The following is a 17,177-nucleotide window of genomic DNA, read 5'->3' as shown; positions in this document are numbered from 1 at the left end:
TTGTCTGATATAAATGTTGCTACTTCAACCTTTGTTTTTATTTCCATTTGCATAAATATCTTTTTCCATCCCTTTACTTCCAGTTTGTGTGTTTCATTTGATCCTAAGTATGTCTCTTGTAGACAGCATATACACAGGTCTTGTTTTCTTATGCATTCAGCTACTCTATGTCTTTTAATTGAAGCTTTTAATCGATTTATATTTAAAGTGATTATTGATAAGTATATAGTTATTGCCATTTTATTATTCATATTTATAGGTTTCTTTTATCCTCTTTATTTTACAGAAGTCTCTTTAACATTTTTTTTTTTTTTTTGTAAAATTGGCTTGATGAATTCTAATTTTTTTTTTTTTCCTTCTGGAAAGCTCTTTATCTTACATTCCTTTTTAATTGAAAGCCTTGTTGGGTAGATTATTCGTGGTTGTAGATTCTTGTTTCTCATCACTTTGAGTATTTCTTGCTAGTCTTTTCTGGCCTGTAAGTTTCTGTTGAAAAATCAGCTGACATTCTTATGAGAATACCCTTGTAAGTAGCTAGCTGCCTTCCTCTTGCTGCTTTTAAGAGTTTCTCTTTGTCTTAACCTTTGTCATTTTAATCACGATGTGTCTTGGTGTGAGTCTATTTGGGTTCCTATTGTTTGGGACTCTTTGCACTTCCTAGACTTGTATGTCTATTTCCTCTGCCAGGTTAAGGAATTTTTCTGACATTATTTCTTCAAACAGGTTCTCAATCCCTTGACCTCTCTCTTCTCCTTCTGGTACCCCTATGATGCAGATGTTGGGATGCTCGATGTTGTTCCAGAGGTCTCTTAAACTTTCCTAAATATTTTTTTTTTCTGTTCTGATTGGATGTTTACTGCTACCTTATCCTCCAAAGTGTTGATTTGATCTTGTGTTTCATCTAATCTACTGTTCATTCCTTTTAGTGTATCTTTCATTGCAGTTACTGGATCCTTCATTTCATATTGGTTCTTTTTCATGGTTTCTATGGTATTTTTTTAATGCTTACTATTTCTCTGTTGAAGTCCTCATTCGAATCATCTATTCTCCCTCTAAATTCATTGAGCATTTTTATAATTTGTGTTTGAACTCTGTCTTTCGTATGTTGCTTGACTCCATTTTGTTTAATTTTTTTTTTCTGTAGTTTTCTTCTATTGTTTCATTTGCTGCATATTTCTTTGTTTTCCTATTTTAATTGCCTCTCTGTGTTTGTTCCTATGTATTAGAAAGATTTATTAGGTCACCCAGCCTTGGTCAGGTGGCCTTTTGTAGTAAGTGTCCTGTGTAGCTCAGTGGTACAGTCTCCCTAATCACCAGCGCTGGGGCCTCTGGGCATGTTCCTTGTGTGGTTGTGTGTATTCTTCTGTTGTAGCTAAGCCTTAATTTCTGTTAACACATCAGCAAATGGTATTGTCTCTCAGGCTGACTGGCTGTGGGGATTGACCATGCCCATAGGGTGTTAGCTGCTGTGTGGGGCTGACCCCATGAAGTGGAATTTGCTCCAATAGTCTCATGTACCTGTTGAGACTGTTCTTTGGGTGTGCCACTTACGTGACTAGTCAGATGTTGCTCTATTGTGGTCTGATGTTAGCCTTCTGGTGTGTTGGTTCTGTGGCTTTTTGGTAGGGGCTTGCCTGTAGGCCACATTAAGCCGCTGACTTTGATTGCCCAGAACTACCTGGTAAGAGCTACAAAGTGATCCCTGATGGTTGCTGCTTATGCTGGATCTGGAAGCAAATGGGAAAGACAACATTGCAAGCCAAGGTTCAGTTGCCCCCGGTACAGAGCCTGGTGCAGTTTAGCAAAAGGACCAGTGTACCTCAAGGCTGAGGTTGCCTGCCAGCTGGAGGAGTCTCTGGGTGGTATGCGAGCTGGGTAATTTGAGGACCCAGGGAATCACTGAGGTTAGTGAGCAGATTTCCCCCTGTTAATGCAGTGTCAGTTTTTGTGCTAGTACTGATTCTGTGGCTTCCTGTAAGCCTCATAACAAAGCCAGTTGCTGCCCACCTAGGACCCTTAAACATCTAAGATCTGTTCAATAAATACCGTTGCTCAGGTCAGGGTTTGTGGTTAGCCGTAGGAAATTTCTTCTGGATGCACGGGCCATGTGTGAGCCGCACAAGCTGAGTGCTATCGTTTGCTGTCGAATTCTTGGCCTAGGGAAAGCACAGAGTGGGGCTGACTGCCTGGGAATGAGCTTGCCTTGGGTAATTTTCGGGTTAGGTGGGGCGCAGTCGCAGGGAGACACGGGGTTGAACAAGCAGTTATTGTCAGGCCAATACAGCGGCAGATTTGCTGCCAGTGCTGAGAACTTGGGCTCCCACAAAAATCACAGACCACAGTAAAGCCAGCTGTTGTCTGCATCAGGCCCATAAACCCCTGTGATTTGCCCAAGATATACTGCAGCTCATGCTGGCACCAGTGGCCCACCACCAAATGTCTCTCTCAAAATGTGCAGGCCACATGAGATGAAGGCCATTGCCTATGACGAATATGCAGTCCCAGTAAGATGCAGAGCTGGGGCAGCTGCTGGGCAATGGGCTACCTTGAGCAATTTGTGGGTTGTAGGTGAGACATGGGGTGGGGTGGACTAATCTCACTGGGCCAATACACCTTTAGAATTGGCCGTGTGAGAAGAGGGTTCAACACAGGCAAGATGGCGCCCATCTGCAGGCTGCCCCAGAGAGGGGCCTGATGAAGGAATAATGGTAGCTGTCTCTCCAGTATTCACTGTGGCGCCACACAGCTCAGTCTTTTCCTGCATGTCTCTTGCATCTCTCAAGCTGCCGACCTTCCACCGGTGAGCGAGTAAGTCTGTGCACAGGCCCTTTAGGGGGATGTATGGGTTTTCAGGTTCTTCTGTCTCACCCAGATGGCCAGAATCTCCATTGGTTGTTATAGTCTGATTTTGTGGGAACTCCTCTCTTGAGACTGGAACTCTGGGCTAGGGAGCTGCTGTGTGGGGCTAGGACCCCTTTCCCTTCAGGGAGAACTCTGCAGCCGCATTCTCCCTCCCGGTGCTCAACTGACACATGGGTGTAGGACTAGCTTGCTTTGTGTCTCCTTCCCTCCTACTAATCTCGATGAAGCTTTTTCTTTATATCCTCAGATGCATGTGTTATGATCAGTTAGACTTCAGGTGTTTCTCTGTGTTGATTTTTTAATAATTTGGTTATAATTTTAATTTATTATTTTATTTTTATTTTATTTTTTTTTTAGGCAAAGCAACCCTTGGTTGACTGCATAGGTTGCAAGGACCTTGTCAGCTTACGATCCCTTATTTTTTTATTTTTTACTCCTACAGCACTTGGTCTTCCTAGATAGTCTCCCATCCAAGTACTAACCAGGCCCGACCCTGCTTAGCTTCCGAGATCAGACAGGATCAGGCTTGTTCAGGGTAGCATGGATGTAGGCAATTTGGTTATAATTTTAATGTGGTCCTGGTAGGAGGCTAGCCCCACTTATACCCAGCCCACCATCTTGGCCCTCTCCCCATTATTATTATTTTTTCTGTTTCATATTTCTAACATCTTCCCTTGTTTTTGAGGGTATTTATTTTGCTTATTGAAAATTATTTTGATTCTTGACCTATCATATGTGTTACCTCTGAGATCTATTTCATTTTCTTTAAAAAAAAAACTTTCTGTCTCGTATATTTTCTTATTTATTTAAAAAATGCTGCCTTGGCTATAATATGTACCTGACAGAATAAGTGAAAGCCAAGGCCTGAACTCGTTCTCTTTTGATGGGAAAGGGGGACAGAGACAATCTAATATTACTATCTGGGCTCCCTTACTCTATTTTTCTCCTGCACTGTTTGCGGGATGCTTCTTCCCTACTCATTCTTCTATCTTCAATTACAGCGATTACTGGCCTCTCTCAACTTCTTTATTTACTCTACCTCTATCTGGTAAACTTCTGAATACTAAATTACCATATATAATCCAATGACCCTTTCTCCTCTTGAGAAGGAGATTCCAAATGCAAGAAATTTGTTGATTAAAAAAAAGCCTTTGGAAGGAAGAGAGACAGAGGGGTAGGAGACCTAGCAAACCATTATTTTCTGACATCTGTGCAGAAGAGAGGGAAGGACAGAAGGTTGGAAGAAGATTTTAAACTGCATGAAGTTTTATAATGTTTTGGCCAGGCAAAAGGGGAGTCCTTGAGTCAAAGTCAGAGGAGTCCCTCACCTCCCAGAAACATATCTTCCTAGTTTCCTTGCCATGCACAGTTATTGGCTGGGAGTATCCTGGGAGAAAAATAGGAACTGAGAAACTAAAAAGTACATGAAGACTAAGAAAGGAGATATTTTCAAGAACTTATCAAACATATCAACATAAATACTACAATATGTGTTTGTGAGAAAATGTATATTAAACATAAACACAAAATGTACAATTAACTATAAATCTGATTATTCAGGGACCAAGAAAAATATATCATAACATTTTGTTTTCAAATTAAATAAAAATTTCTAAAATAGTAAGAATATGTCAGGCACTTAGTTCTAATTAAAACACTTGTTTAGTACATACTAAATATAAGGCATTGCTATGAAAGATAAATAATTTATTATAAATACACAGTATTTTATAATTTATATAGCAGCATTCCTGCCTTCTAGAAGTCAGTCTTATCAGAGATTAGAAACACAATTGGCCTCAGGAATATGTTTGTTAATCACATGACATATGAATTTATCCTGATGTTAAAATTATGTTATTAATTAATTTTTTAAAACTATTACTATTATTTGTTTACTGTTCCCCTTTTTTTTATTCATGGTACTAGCAGAATAAAAGTAGCTATTTGCAATGAGCATTTAAATTCTACATGAAATTTTTTTCAATGTTTTACTGAGCAGCTATTACTCAGTTATGACTTTCTCTCCCTTGTTTACACACACACACACACACATACACGCACACACGCACACTCACACGCAACTTGAGGTGAGGATTGAAGGGTTTGAAAGCTTCGTCTGGTTTTATCATTTTTTCACTACAAGCAAGATTTCACTTAAAATAACAATACATTAAATTTGTCATATTTTAGAACATGAATTATCTTTTTTATGCTGCCCAATCATAACCCAGTGCAAATGTGATAGAGCATGGTAATTTCTTCTTAAAGTTTTCCAGTCTGTATTCCATTTCAAAGAGTTTTATATTCTGTTCTATTGTTATATTCCTTATAAAGAAAGAACCAATATAACACTGGCCTTACTCTTTCCTACATGTTAGGGTTCATAGATAACATGATATACAGAATAGAAAAAAAATATCAATTTTCAAATCTTTTAACCAAGGCCTCATACAATCTGACCCATTTTATTCCCCCAGAACTTGCAAATCAGGGCAAAAATTTGGAAAAGAACAAGAAGAGAGTTTGTGCTTGGAGAAAGCTACATGTAGAGCATGATATGACTAAAGGAAAAATTTAATACACAGATATTAGGAAAGAAACCTAGCAAATGAGATCCTACAAATGGACTGTGAGGCACTGTCCTAGATAGATTAAGTCACTTTAGGACTCTATAGAGATAGCATAGTTCAAATACTGAGCATAGAAAACACATGGAAAGAAACACCAATGTTGGTGGTGGCAAAAGATTTGTAGAAAAAATGAAAATTTGTGAATATGATGGCTTAGGTCCAGATAAAGCTAGTCGCCATAGGATAAGAACAGATACAATGATGTAAGGTTGAGAAAGCACAAGATAAAATATCTACCAAATTACTTACTAAATAGCACAGTTTTCTGGAGCTGCAGATGGGACTTGTCAGATCATACTCCCCTAAAACATATTCTCTACTAAGCATCATCTTGGTGTTGGTCATTTACTTACTTTTCAAGATTTGCATTAGTGCCTTTTTCTTATGATATTTTATTTCATTCATACAGTTTGCTTCTCAAGAAATATGAGAAAAAAATTGTAAAGCATGATCTAAATGTAATGGAAACTACTGGATGCCATGCAGTCTTTCTCCATGATGTTGCTTCAAAGCGCATGTACGCCGTCACGCGCACACACACACGCACGCGCACGCACACACGCACACACACTAGTAAAAGTGTTGAGATTTGAGTTGGTATTTTGAAAAACTTAACAAAATTGACAAATTCTTAGCTAGACTAAAAAAACCAGAAGATTCAAATAACAAAAATCAGAAATGAGAGGAGACATTACAACTGATGTCACAGAAATGAAAACCATAATGAGACTACTATAAATGATTATGCACTAACAAGTTGGATAACCTAGAGGAAATGCATAAATTCCTAGAAACATACAAACTATCAAAACTAAATTATGAAGAAAAAAAATCTGTACAGACTTAATAGTAATAAAAGATTAAATTGGTAATCAAGAACCTCCTAGAATTGCAAGCAAGATGTCGGAATAGGTAAATGCTATGCTCACCTCCTCCCACGACAGCATCAAAATTACAACTAAATTATAAAATAATCAACCAAGAGAACTATCTGAAGTCTAGCTTCACAGAAGTCCTAAAACTACAGATATAAAGAAAAGGCAACTTTGAGACTAGTAGGAAGGGCATAAACAGGCTGGCCACAACCCCACGTATGGTGGTTGAGAATCAGAAGGGTTATCTCAGCTGCAGAGCTACCCACTGAGAAATGAGAGGTCCTAGCCCCATACCAGTCTCCTTAGTCTGGAAATCCAGTGTTAAACAGATAGACCCACAACGTCTTGTTGTCAAAATCAGTGGAGATTCAGGTCACCTGGTAAGGCAGAAGGCTGCTAGAAAACCAGGAATCATCTAAAAGGAAACTTGCACAGACTCTCTCACTTGCAGGCACTCACCCTGGGCTCCAGCAGAGGGGCAGTGGTTTGGGGGCACCAGAGATATACATAGAGAAACTAAATTCTGTGGCTTTAGGGCAAGAGCTGGAGGGACAGTTGCCATTGTCCCTGTGTGGAGCCCTCGTTCCACACAGCTGTGAGGCAGGCAATATTTTTCCTGTGTTGAGCCTTCCCCCAACATGGCCAAATATGTATCTACATTGGTCTAGTGAACACCACTCTCCCCACCCTGAGAACTCCCTGAGACACCATCCCACCCAAAGTGCACACGTCCAGAGGCCCTTTTAGTGACAAGTGGCTGGACATGGCCTGCACTGCAATCTTTCTTAAAAACTCTCAAAGGTATTCAGGACCCAAGCAGTAGGAGGCTGACCTCCATGTGCCCTGGGCATTTTTCTGAGTGGCCTGAGGCTCAGTACGGGCACTAAATCTGAGTCTGCATTAACCAGGTGAACAACCCTCACTCTAACTTGGTGCCTTGCTGAGACCTTGCCTCGGCCAATTCAAGTACTACTTGAGGCTCTTTCAACAGCTGAGCTTTATGGGCAGGCAGCAGGCCATGGTAGGCCTCAGGGCTGGCTCTGTGTCTTCTGCTAAGGAGCCCCAGAACCAGTATAGGTGGCAGTTGGCCTCAATTTGTAGCAAAGCCACTCCCACACAGCTCTAGGACCAGCACAAGCAGCTCCCAACTGCAGACCACTTTGTAGCTACTGCCAGATAGCCCCAGGCTGGTCACAGACAGTGGCTGTAGTTGGCCTGCATGGGAGCCCTTTCCCAAAGGCCCCAGAACTGACACTCCAAGTAGACTACTTTAGACCATAACAGAGCGCCACCCAGTTAATGGTCTTAGAGGGCATCAAAGCATGCTGAGGCAAATCCCACTACATGGAGTTAGACTCTGCACAGCAATTCACACAATGCGGTCATGGCCAATTCTCATAGCCAGTGAGCCTGAGGGTTAATCCCATCCACTGATGTGCCAAAGCAATCAATGCTCGATTGAAACAGGAGGGCACACACAACCCACAAAAGAGAAACGCCTGGAGCAATCAGTTAAGATGATCAAGGAGACTGTGCCACTGGGTCCCAGGTGGCCTACTACACAAGACCACCTTCTCAAGACTGAGAGACTAGAAAATCTACCTAATATATAGAAATAAACACAGAGAAGTAGCCAAAGTGAGGAGATAAAGTAATATGGCTTGAATGAAAAAATAAGAGAAAACTCCAAAAAAAGAACTAAACAAAATAGAAGCAAGCAATCTACCAGATACAAAATTGAATACACTGATTATAAGGATGCTAAAGTAACTTAGTGAGAACATCAACAAAAAGATAGTAAGCATAAAAAAGGACATAGAAACCATAAAATAGAACCAGTAAGAAATTAAGAATATAATAACTGATATAAAAAATACCCTAAGAAAATAAACAATAGCAGATTAAAGAAAAAGATTGAATCGGCAAATTGGGAGACAGGGTAGTAGAAAATACCCAGTTAGAATAGAGACAAGAAATAAAGAATCCAAAAGAAAAAGAAGATTTAAGGAAGGAGTCCCTAACCCCCAGGGCGTGGACTGGTACCAGTTCATGGCCTGTTATGAACAGGGCCACATCGCAAGAGGTGAGTGGCAAGCAAGTGAATGAAGCTTCATCTGTATTTGCAGCCATTCCTCAGCACTAACATCACTGCCTTAGCTCCACCTCAGATCATCAGGCATTAGATTCTCATAGGAGCACTGGTCTCTGGTGCCAAAAAAGGTTGGGAATCACTGATTTAAGGGATCTCTGGAATAACATCAAGCATAACAACATTCACCTGAGAGAAGTACCAGAAGGAGAAGAGAGAGAGCAAGGTATTGAGGAGAAATGATTCCTTTGAACATATTTGAAGAAATAATAATGGAAAACTTCTGTAACCTGGCAAAGGAAATAGACATCACATCCAGGAAGTGCCAAGAGTCCCAATAAAGATGAACTCAAAGAGGCCCATACCAAGACACATTATAATTAAATTACATGGTAAAAGGTTAAAAACAAAAAAGAGAATCTTAAAAACAGCAACAGAAAGTCAATTACCTAGAAGGGAGCTCCCATAAGACTGTCAACTGATTTCTCGACAGAAACTTTGCAGCCAGAAGGAATTGGCATGAAATAGTCAATGTATGAAAAACAAGGACCTACAATCAAGATTATTCTAGCCTATAGTAATTAGTCTATAGTAATTAAAACAACATGGTACTGGGATAAAAGCAGACACATGAATGGAACAGAATAGAGAACCCAGAAATAAACTCATGCCTATACAGAAAGTTAATCTATGACAAAAGAGTCAAGAATATACAATGAGGCAAAGATGGTCTACTCAATAAATGGTGTTGGGAAAACTAGACAGATACATGCAAAAAATGAAACCGGACCACCTTCTTACATTAAATACAAGAATAAACTCAAAATATATTAAGGACTTAAATGTAAGACTACAAACCATAAAACTTCTAGAAAAAAACATAATAAAACTTCTAGAAGAAAACACTCTTTTATAGTGTTCTTAGTAATATTTTTTTTCTGTTATATCCCTTTGGCCAAGAGAAACAGAAAAAATACTCAAATGGGACTATATCAAACTAAAATTTTTGTACAGCAGAGGAAACCATCAACAAAACGAAAAGACAAGCTACTGAATAGGAGAAGATATTTGCCAATGATACATTTGATATGGGGTTTATATCCAAAATTTATATAGAACTCATACAACTCAACACCAAAAAAACCCAACAATTTAATTTTGAAAAATGGAGAGAGGACAGAACAGGCATTTCTTCAAAGAGGACATACAGATGGCCCATAGACATATGAAAAATGTTTGAGGTTACTAATCATCAGAGAAAGCAAATTAAAAGCACAATGAGATATCACTTCACACCTGTCAGAATGGCTATCATTCATATATCAAAAAAATAAGTGTTAGCAAGAATGTGGAGAAAAGAGAAGCCTTATACACTGTTGGTGGGACTGCCAATTGGTACAGCCACTATGGAAACAGTTTGGAGGTTTCTCAAAACATTCAAAATAGAATTACCTCATGACTCAGCAATTCTACTTCTGGGGATTTATCCAAAGGAAACCAAGACACTAATTTGAAAAGCTATGTGCACCCTTATGTTCATTGAAACACTATTTACAATTAGCCAAAATGTGGAAGCAATCTAAGTTCCCATCAATAGACAATTGGATAACGAAGATGTAGTACATGTATACAATGGTTACTTGGTTACAAAAAATGAAATCTTACCATTTGCAACAACAAGATGGATCTTGGGGGTATTTTGATAAGTGAAATGTCAGACACAAAATAGAAATATGATTTTACTTATTTGTAGAATCTAAGAAACAAAATAAATGAATAAACAAAACAGAAACAGACTCATAGAACAAAGAACAAACTGATGACTATCAAATGGGAGGAGGACTGAAGGGCTGGGTTAAAAAGATGAAGGGATTAAGAAGTACAAATTGGTGGTTACAACATAGTCACAAGGATGTAGAATACAAAATAGAGAATATTATCAATAATAATAATATTATCAACCTGTTTAGTACCAGGTTAGTGCTAGCCTAATCAAGGGTATCACTTTGTAAGGTATATGTCTAATATACCTTACTCATGAAACCAGTATAAAATACTGAATGTCAAATCCAAATGAAAAATAAAAATTAAAAATTATTGTGAGGTTAATTGAAAAATAAAAATTAAAAAATTTGTGAGGTCAAAGTAAGCCTAGTGCTGCTGTGTTATTGAATCAGGACTTCTTAACTTCCCTCTACATATTTAAGAATGGATTGATGTCAGATTCTGGACAAGAACTGAGTCCACAGGCATGTTTGCCCTTAATCATAGAGGGAGCATTCCGTGAGAGTTGTCAATGTACAATCGTACTGAACAAGTTAAACAGGCAAAGACATTGTTCAAGACCATTGCAAAAGGAGATAAGGATTGAATTTAATTCCATTAAGATAAAAGGCAGGAGAGTTTTAAAGCACTCAGGTGACCTACTGAAAATTTCTGGAGGATGTTAGGGGTGAAGTTGGTCTATGTGATTAGACCATCTATGTTTAGTTAGACCACTACTGTCTCACATAGACTAGGAGACAGCGTTTCTAAGTTACTTCTCATTTTTCCATAAACTTTTCACTTTTTAGAGCACTTTTAGTTTTGCAGCAAAATTGAAAGGAAGTTACAAGATTTCCTAAATAACTTTTAGCCCCACATGCATAGCCTCTCTCACTATCAACATCCCCCACTAGAGTGGTACATTTATTACAACTGATGAAATTACATTGCCAAACATAATTACAAAGTTCATAGTTTATATTATAGGTCAGTCTTGGTGTTGTACATTCTATGGGTTAGGGCAAATGTGAAATGATGTGATTCCACCATTATATTATCATATACACTATTTTCAAATGTCCAAAATATCCTCTGTGCTCCACCTATTCATCTCTCCCATACCCAAATCTTGGAAACCATTGATCTATTTTACTGCCTCCATAGGTTGCCTTTTCTAGAATGTCATACAGTTGGAATCATGTGTAGCTTTTTTAAGACTGGAATGTTTTTCCATGTCTTTTCATGGCTCAATAACACATTTTTTTTTTTTGTAGTGCTGAATAACATCTCATTGTATGACTATATCATGGTTTATTTGTCTATTCACCTATTGAAGGACATCTTGGTTGCTTCCAAGTTTTGCCAATTATGAATAAAGCTGCAATAAACATCCTTGTAGATGTTTTTGTGTGGACATAGTTTTCATTTTCTTTGAATAAATACTAAACAGTGTGACTGATAGACTTTATGGAAAGAGTGTGTTTAGTTGTATAAGAAACTGCCAAACTGTCTTCCAAACTGGCTGTACTATTTTGTATTCCTGCCAGCAATGTATGTAAGAATTCTTTTCCCACATTCTGTCAGCATTTGGTGGTGTTAAAGTCCTGAGTTTTATCCTTTCTAATAGGTGTGTAGTGGTATCTCATTGCTGTTTTGATATGCATTTCCTTGATGCTATATGATATAGAGCATCTTTTCATATGCTTGTTTACCATCTGTATATCTTCTTTGGTGAGATGTTTGTTAAGGTCTTTGGCACATTTTTAAATCAGATTGCTTTTTTTTCTTATTGTTGAATTTTAAGAGTTCTTTATATATTTTGGATAACAGTCCTTTATCAGATGTATGCTTTGCAAACATTTTCTTACAGTCTGTGGCTTGTTTAGTTTTCTGATGACTAGTGATGTTGATAACCTTTCCATGTACCTGTTGGCATTTCTTTGTATGTCTTCTTTAGAAAAATGTTTATTCTGATCCTTTGCCCATTTTTAACTGGATTATTTGTTTTTTGTTTTTGTTTTTGTTTTTGTTTTTTTGCTATTGATATCTTAAAATTTTTGAACTTCAGAAACCATCAGCTTTGTTTTTCTTTTCTAATTGTAGTGAAAATTTCTGGATATATCCTAGAAAAAATATTCACCTTTGATTAGTTTTTAAAAAAAATCCTAGGCTTTATTCCATTCACATTTATCCATGGTATACACTGATTGTTTATGAACACTTTCAAAATCTACTTTTATCAATAATGTGTCATAGGATCATTCAGGATGGTTTGAGAAAGTTTAAATTTTTTCAAGCTATAAGTCTGAGAAAAGGAGACTGTGACTTCAATTGGAAAAAGTGTGCTACTATAAATATGTGTCTCATTAAAAGCCTATTGTAAAAATTCAATGGTAATTGCTCACAGCAGTGACATGCTATAAACTTGTCTAATAGCATAGTTTTCAAGCAAGGAAGTCTAATTACACCTATAGACATAATGGCTAAAATAGTACTGATATATGTCATTTTTTATCTTATATCACTATTGCATTTCATGGGGCAAATAAAAAATTACAACCAACATTAAGAAAAATTTGCTACAAGTGTTCTAGAAAAAACTGTTTTCACATTTTCATTTTACTCTTCCATAGTTGTTCAAATAGAAATGAAGAGGGGAATCAGAAAAAAAATCTTTACAATAATCACATGTCAAGTCTAATTTATATTATGGTGTCAGTTTGGCAAAAATATAACCAGCCAGAGTTGTCATTGTCCAAATATGCTATTCTTAGTGATATCCTCAACTGTAAATAATACAAAAGCATGAAATTTCTAAAAATATTTTGTCACATTTCAGTAATTAAGGACACAGATATTTTATATTTTAATTACTGATAAGTAACCAAAGTCATTTTCACCTAATTTTCAATAAAGGCATCTAGAAACACACCATCTTTCTTTAAAAGCAACTTTCCTAGTTCCATATTAATATTTGTTTATTTCTATCTTAGGTGCTTATAGTCACATGGATCCTTTTCATCCTTGAAAATAAATTCTTCACTTAATCTGTTTTATTTGTTCATAATGTTTAAATAAAGCGAATGCAGTTTTTGAAGTTTTTAAGTCATTCTACTCCGTTTGTATGTACTTGCTCTTCATGAGGATTTGATTAGAGGTATAGCTTGTAACTTTTTCCATTCTTTGATCTAGTAAATTAACAGTTTACATACGCATAAGCTGTGGCAAAACTCTTGCTGAAGACCTGCCAGATATCCAGATGCTATGTGAGCAACACACAGCGGGAGGGAGGATAGCAGAAAGACACAGAGCCCTAAAAATGCACAGAAGCCAATAGAAGATGCTAATGTTGAGTTGTTAGGGACACTCATCATGATTATAATAATTAAATGGGATTGATTTAAAATCTCAGGGGATTAGTTCACATTCAAATATTGTTTGCTCTTTCTACTAAAATACAGACTATTGCATTTTAGACATGGTTTTAATGATGCTGATATTATTAACAAGAAAACCAGGGAGAGAGTAGGTAGAAATTGAAGAAGTTTTAACATTTCTCAGCACCTTCTTTCTTGTTCATAAAATAAAGAGTTAGGAGAAAGTAAATATAAGGTCACTTCTGGGTTTGAATTTTTCTAATTCCGTAAGTATGGAACCACAGTAATTTATATATGTACATATATTTTGTAGATGATTAATTAAATCTTAATTCATTTCACTTTTGATGTTTCTTTTTAGAACTTTGTATCCAAATCTGCATAATGACCTAAACTTTTTTCTTGTCCCATTCTACTTCCTTCATCTTTTATATCTCATAGGTCTTTTTTTTAAACTTAATTTATTGGAGTGACATTGGTTAATAATGTCATTTGTAACAACATGGATGGATCTTGAGATTATCATACTAAGTGAAATAAGTCAGACAGGAAAGGTTGAGAACCATCTGATTTCACTCTGTGATATATAAAACTAAAAGCAACAAATGAAAAAGAAAAACAAACATAGACACAACAGTTTAGTGGGGGGAAGGTGGAGGTAGATAAGGATGAAAGGGTTCAAATATAGGGCAACAGAAGGAAATTTAACTTTGAGTAATGAACACACAATGCAATACACATATAATGTATATAGCAATTTATATTTACATATAAATGTGCATTTTATAGAACTTTTGTATGGTCATTTTATAAGGAGGGATATTAATTCAGAATCTGAGCCCCAAGTTTTAGCATATTATTTTTTCTCTATTTCTGTTTTATTTCCAATTTCCACTCTCTGAAGTTTCACACAGAACAAGCCTTCCATTTGCTTGTCAGTTTTGACATTAAAGATCATTGTACTCAGGAAATTTTACCTTACTGCCCTCCTTCTGAAAAAATTCTCCAATGAAGTTTATTTTGTCAAGGCTTCAATAAATATCCGGGGAGTCGCTGTTCTTTAAAATATTGCTTGAAGTATGATTGAGGAATAATTTATTTATGAATATTATACACATAAATGAGGCTGAACGTGGACTTTTCATTTTTCACAGTTAAATGTATGCAATTTCTTCATTTTTTTATGATGAAAATAAAAGAAAACAAAGAGAAAAGAAATCATAGAAGCATAGTGTATATAAAGAATAGTATGCTTAAATTTTAAATAAGTATTTGGTATTTTTATTTTTACTATGTTTTATTCGATTTCTATCTAAGTTTTACTTATGTTAGTATTTGGTATCTGAGTACAATACTAAGCCTCAAATTAAGCCTGAAATCAATTCTGCATCATTGATTTGGCTGAAAGTCATATACAGTTAGAATTTTTATTTGAGGTTAGTTGTCTCATAAAATATATAAATTTATTTTTTCATTATTTTTTCATACTACAACTTTTTTGCAGAGAAGAAGTCTTATTCTATCCTAAATTAGAAAATAATCTGCATTATATTTTTATCATGACTGTCATATTGGCTTGGCTTAATTAATTTCTGTATTTTTTATTCTTTGTAACATTTTATTTTATTATCATTTTTATATTGATGTATAATTGACATACAATATCCTATTAGTTTCAGGTATACTTCATAGTGACTTGATATTTATATGCACTATGAAATAATTCCTATAAGTCTAGTTACCATCTGTCATCATACAAAGTTATTATAATTTTATTGACTATATTTCATGTGCTGTACATTACATTCCCATGACCTTCTTATTTTATAACTGTAAGTTTTTAGTTCTTACTTCCCTTAACCTATTTCATTGGGCCTTTACCACCCCACCTCTCACTCTTCTGGTAATGACCAGTTTGTTTCCTGTATCTATGAGTCTGTTTCCATTTTGTTTGTTCGTTTTATTTTTTAGATTCCACATATGGTATTTGTCTTTTTCTGTCTTATTTCCCTTAGCATAATACCTTCTAGGCCCATCTATGTTGTCAGAAATAGCAAGATTTCATTTTTTTTAACAGAGTAATATTTTGTGTGTGTGTGTGTGTGTGTGTGTGTATGTGTGTGTGTGTGTGTGTGTGTGTGTGTGTATCACATCTTCTTTATCCATTTATCTTTCTCAGCTATTATAAATAATGCTGCAGTGGATAAAGAGTACATACATCTCTTTAAATTAGTGTTTTCATTTTCACTAGGTAAATATCCAGAAGTGGAATAGATGGTATGGTAGTTCTAGTTTTAAATTTTTGAGGAACCTCCAGACTGTTTTTCATAATGGCCTGCATCATTTTACATTTCCACTAACAGTGTACAACAGTTCCTTTTTCTCCACATCCTTGCCAGCACTTGCTGTTTTTTGTCTTTTTGATAAAAGCCATTCTGACAGGTGTGAGATGATATTTAATTATAGTTTTGACTTGCATCCTCCTAATTATTAGTGATATTGAGCATCTTTTTATGTACCTGTTGACCATCTGTGTGTCTTCTTTGGAAAAATGTCTATTCAAATCCTCTGCCCAATTTTTAATGAAATTTTTTGATATTAAGTTGTGTAAGATTTTTGGATATTTTGGATATTAACACCTTATTAGATATATCATTTTCAAATATCTTCTCTTATTAAAGAGGTTGCTTTTTCATGTAGTTGATGGTTTCCTTAGCTGTATAAAAGCTTTTTAGTTTGATGTAGTCCCATTTGTTTACTTCTTGCTTATGTTGTCCTTGCCTGAGAAGAGTGGTCCAAATTTTTTTTTTGCTAAGATTCCTAGAAGAAAATATAAGCAGTAAATTCTTTGGCATTTGTCTTAGTAATTTCTGTATTATTTTTGTATCACTATTTTACTTTTCCAGAATTTCAACAAATTCTCTTTCCATTTCTGAATTAGAATAAAGTGTAAATAACTATCGATTTTATCCATGAAGTAAATTTAAAAGAATAACTCGTTAAGAATGAGAGCACCCTCTATCTCACTCTCTTTTCCTTCATATCTTGTTAGTTGCAAGTTCTGTATCTTCTACATATAATTAATCTCTTGTATACATACAACTCCCCTACTCTTTGCATATTCCTTCTTTAATCTCCTTTTGCTTATTGGTTAAGTCAGTACGGTGAATATCCAAGGTATCTCCCACTTCAATTTTTCCCTTTCAGTTAATTCTAGGTATAGCTGTCAGATTAATATTTTTGGGTACCTCTGACCTACTAGAAAACCATCAGTGGTTCACTATTTCCAAATAAATAAAATGTATACAACCTAAACTGACAGAGACTCAGATCTATTTTAATATTTTTTTCTCTCTCTCTTCTTTAAGAGTCCCTCTGAATTAGTAAAGTCAGGTTAATTATAGTAATTTAGTATCACTGCACATTTTGTGTAATTTTATACTTTCATTTCTTTGTTCAAGTTCTTCCCTTCCCCTGGACAATCTCTCTCTCTTCCTATATCTATTTGACCAAATCATAACTACTTTTGGGGACCAGATCACATAAGGTCTCCAAGGCTGGCTATGATCTTTCAATT

The 17,177-nt window shown here is 36.0% G+C and overlaps 1 pseudogene; it reads right to left on the bottom strand.

The window, feature by feature from the left end:
• Positions 1 to 3,295: 3,295 nt before the first annotated feature.
• LOC120610708 (uncharacterized) lies at positions 3,296 to 3,414 on the bottom strand (annotated as a pseudogene).
• Positions 3,415 to 17,177: the final 13,763 nt, after the last annotated feature.

The sequence above is a fragment of the Pteropus medius genome, unplaced genomic scaffold (assembly GCF_902729225.1).
Source record: "Pteropus medius unplaced genomic scaffold, Ma_sr-lr_union100, whole genome shotgun sequence".
NCBI lineage: Eukaryota > Metazoa > Chordata > Mammalia > Chiroptera > Pteropodidae > Pteropus > Pteropus medius.
Note: the sequence above shows the minus strand (reverse complement) of the source record. Positions and strands in the feature narration are given on the sequence as shown.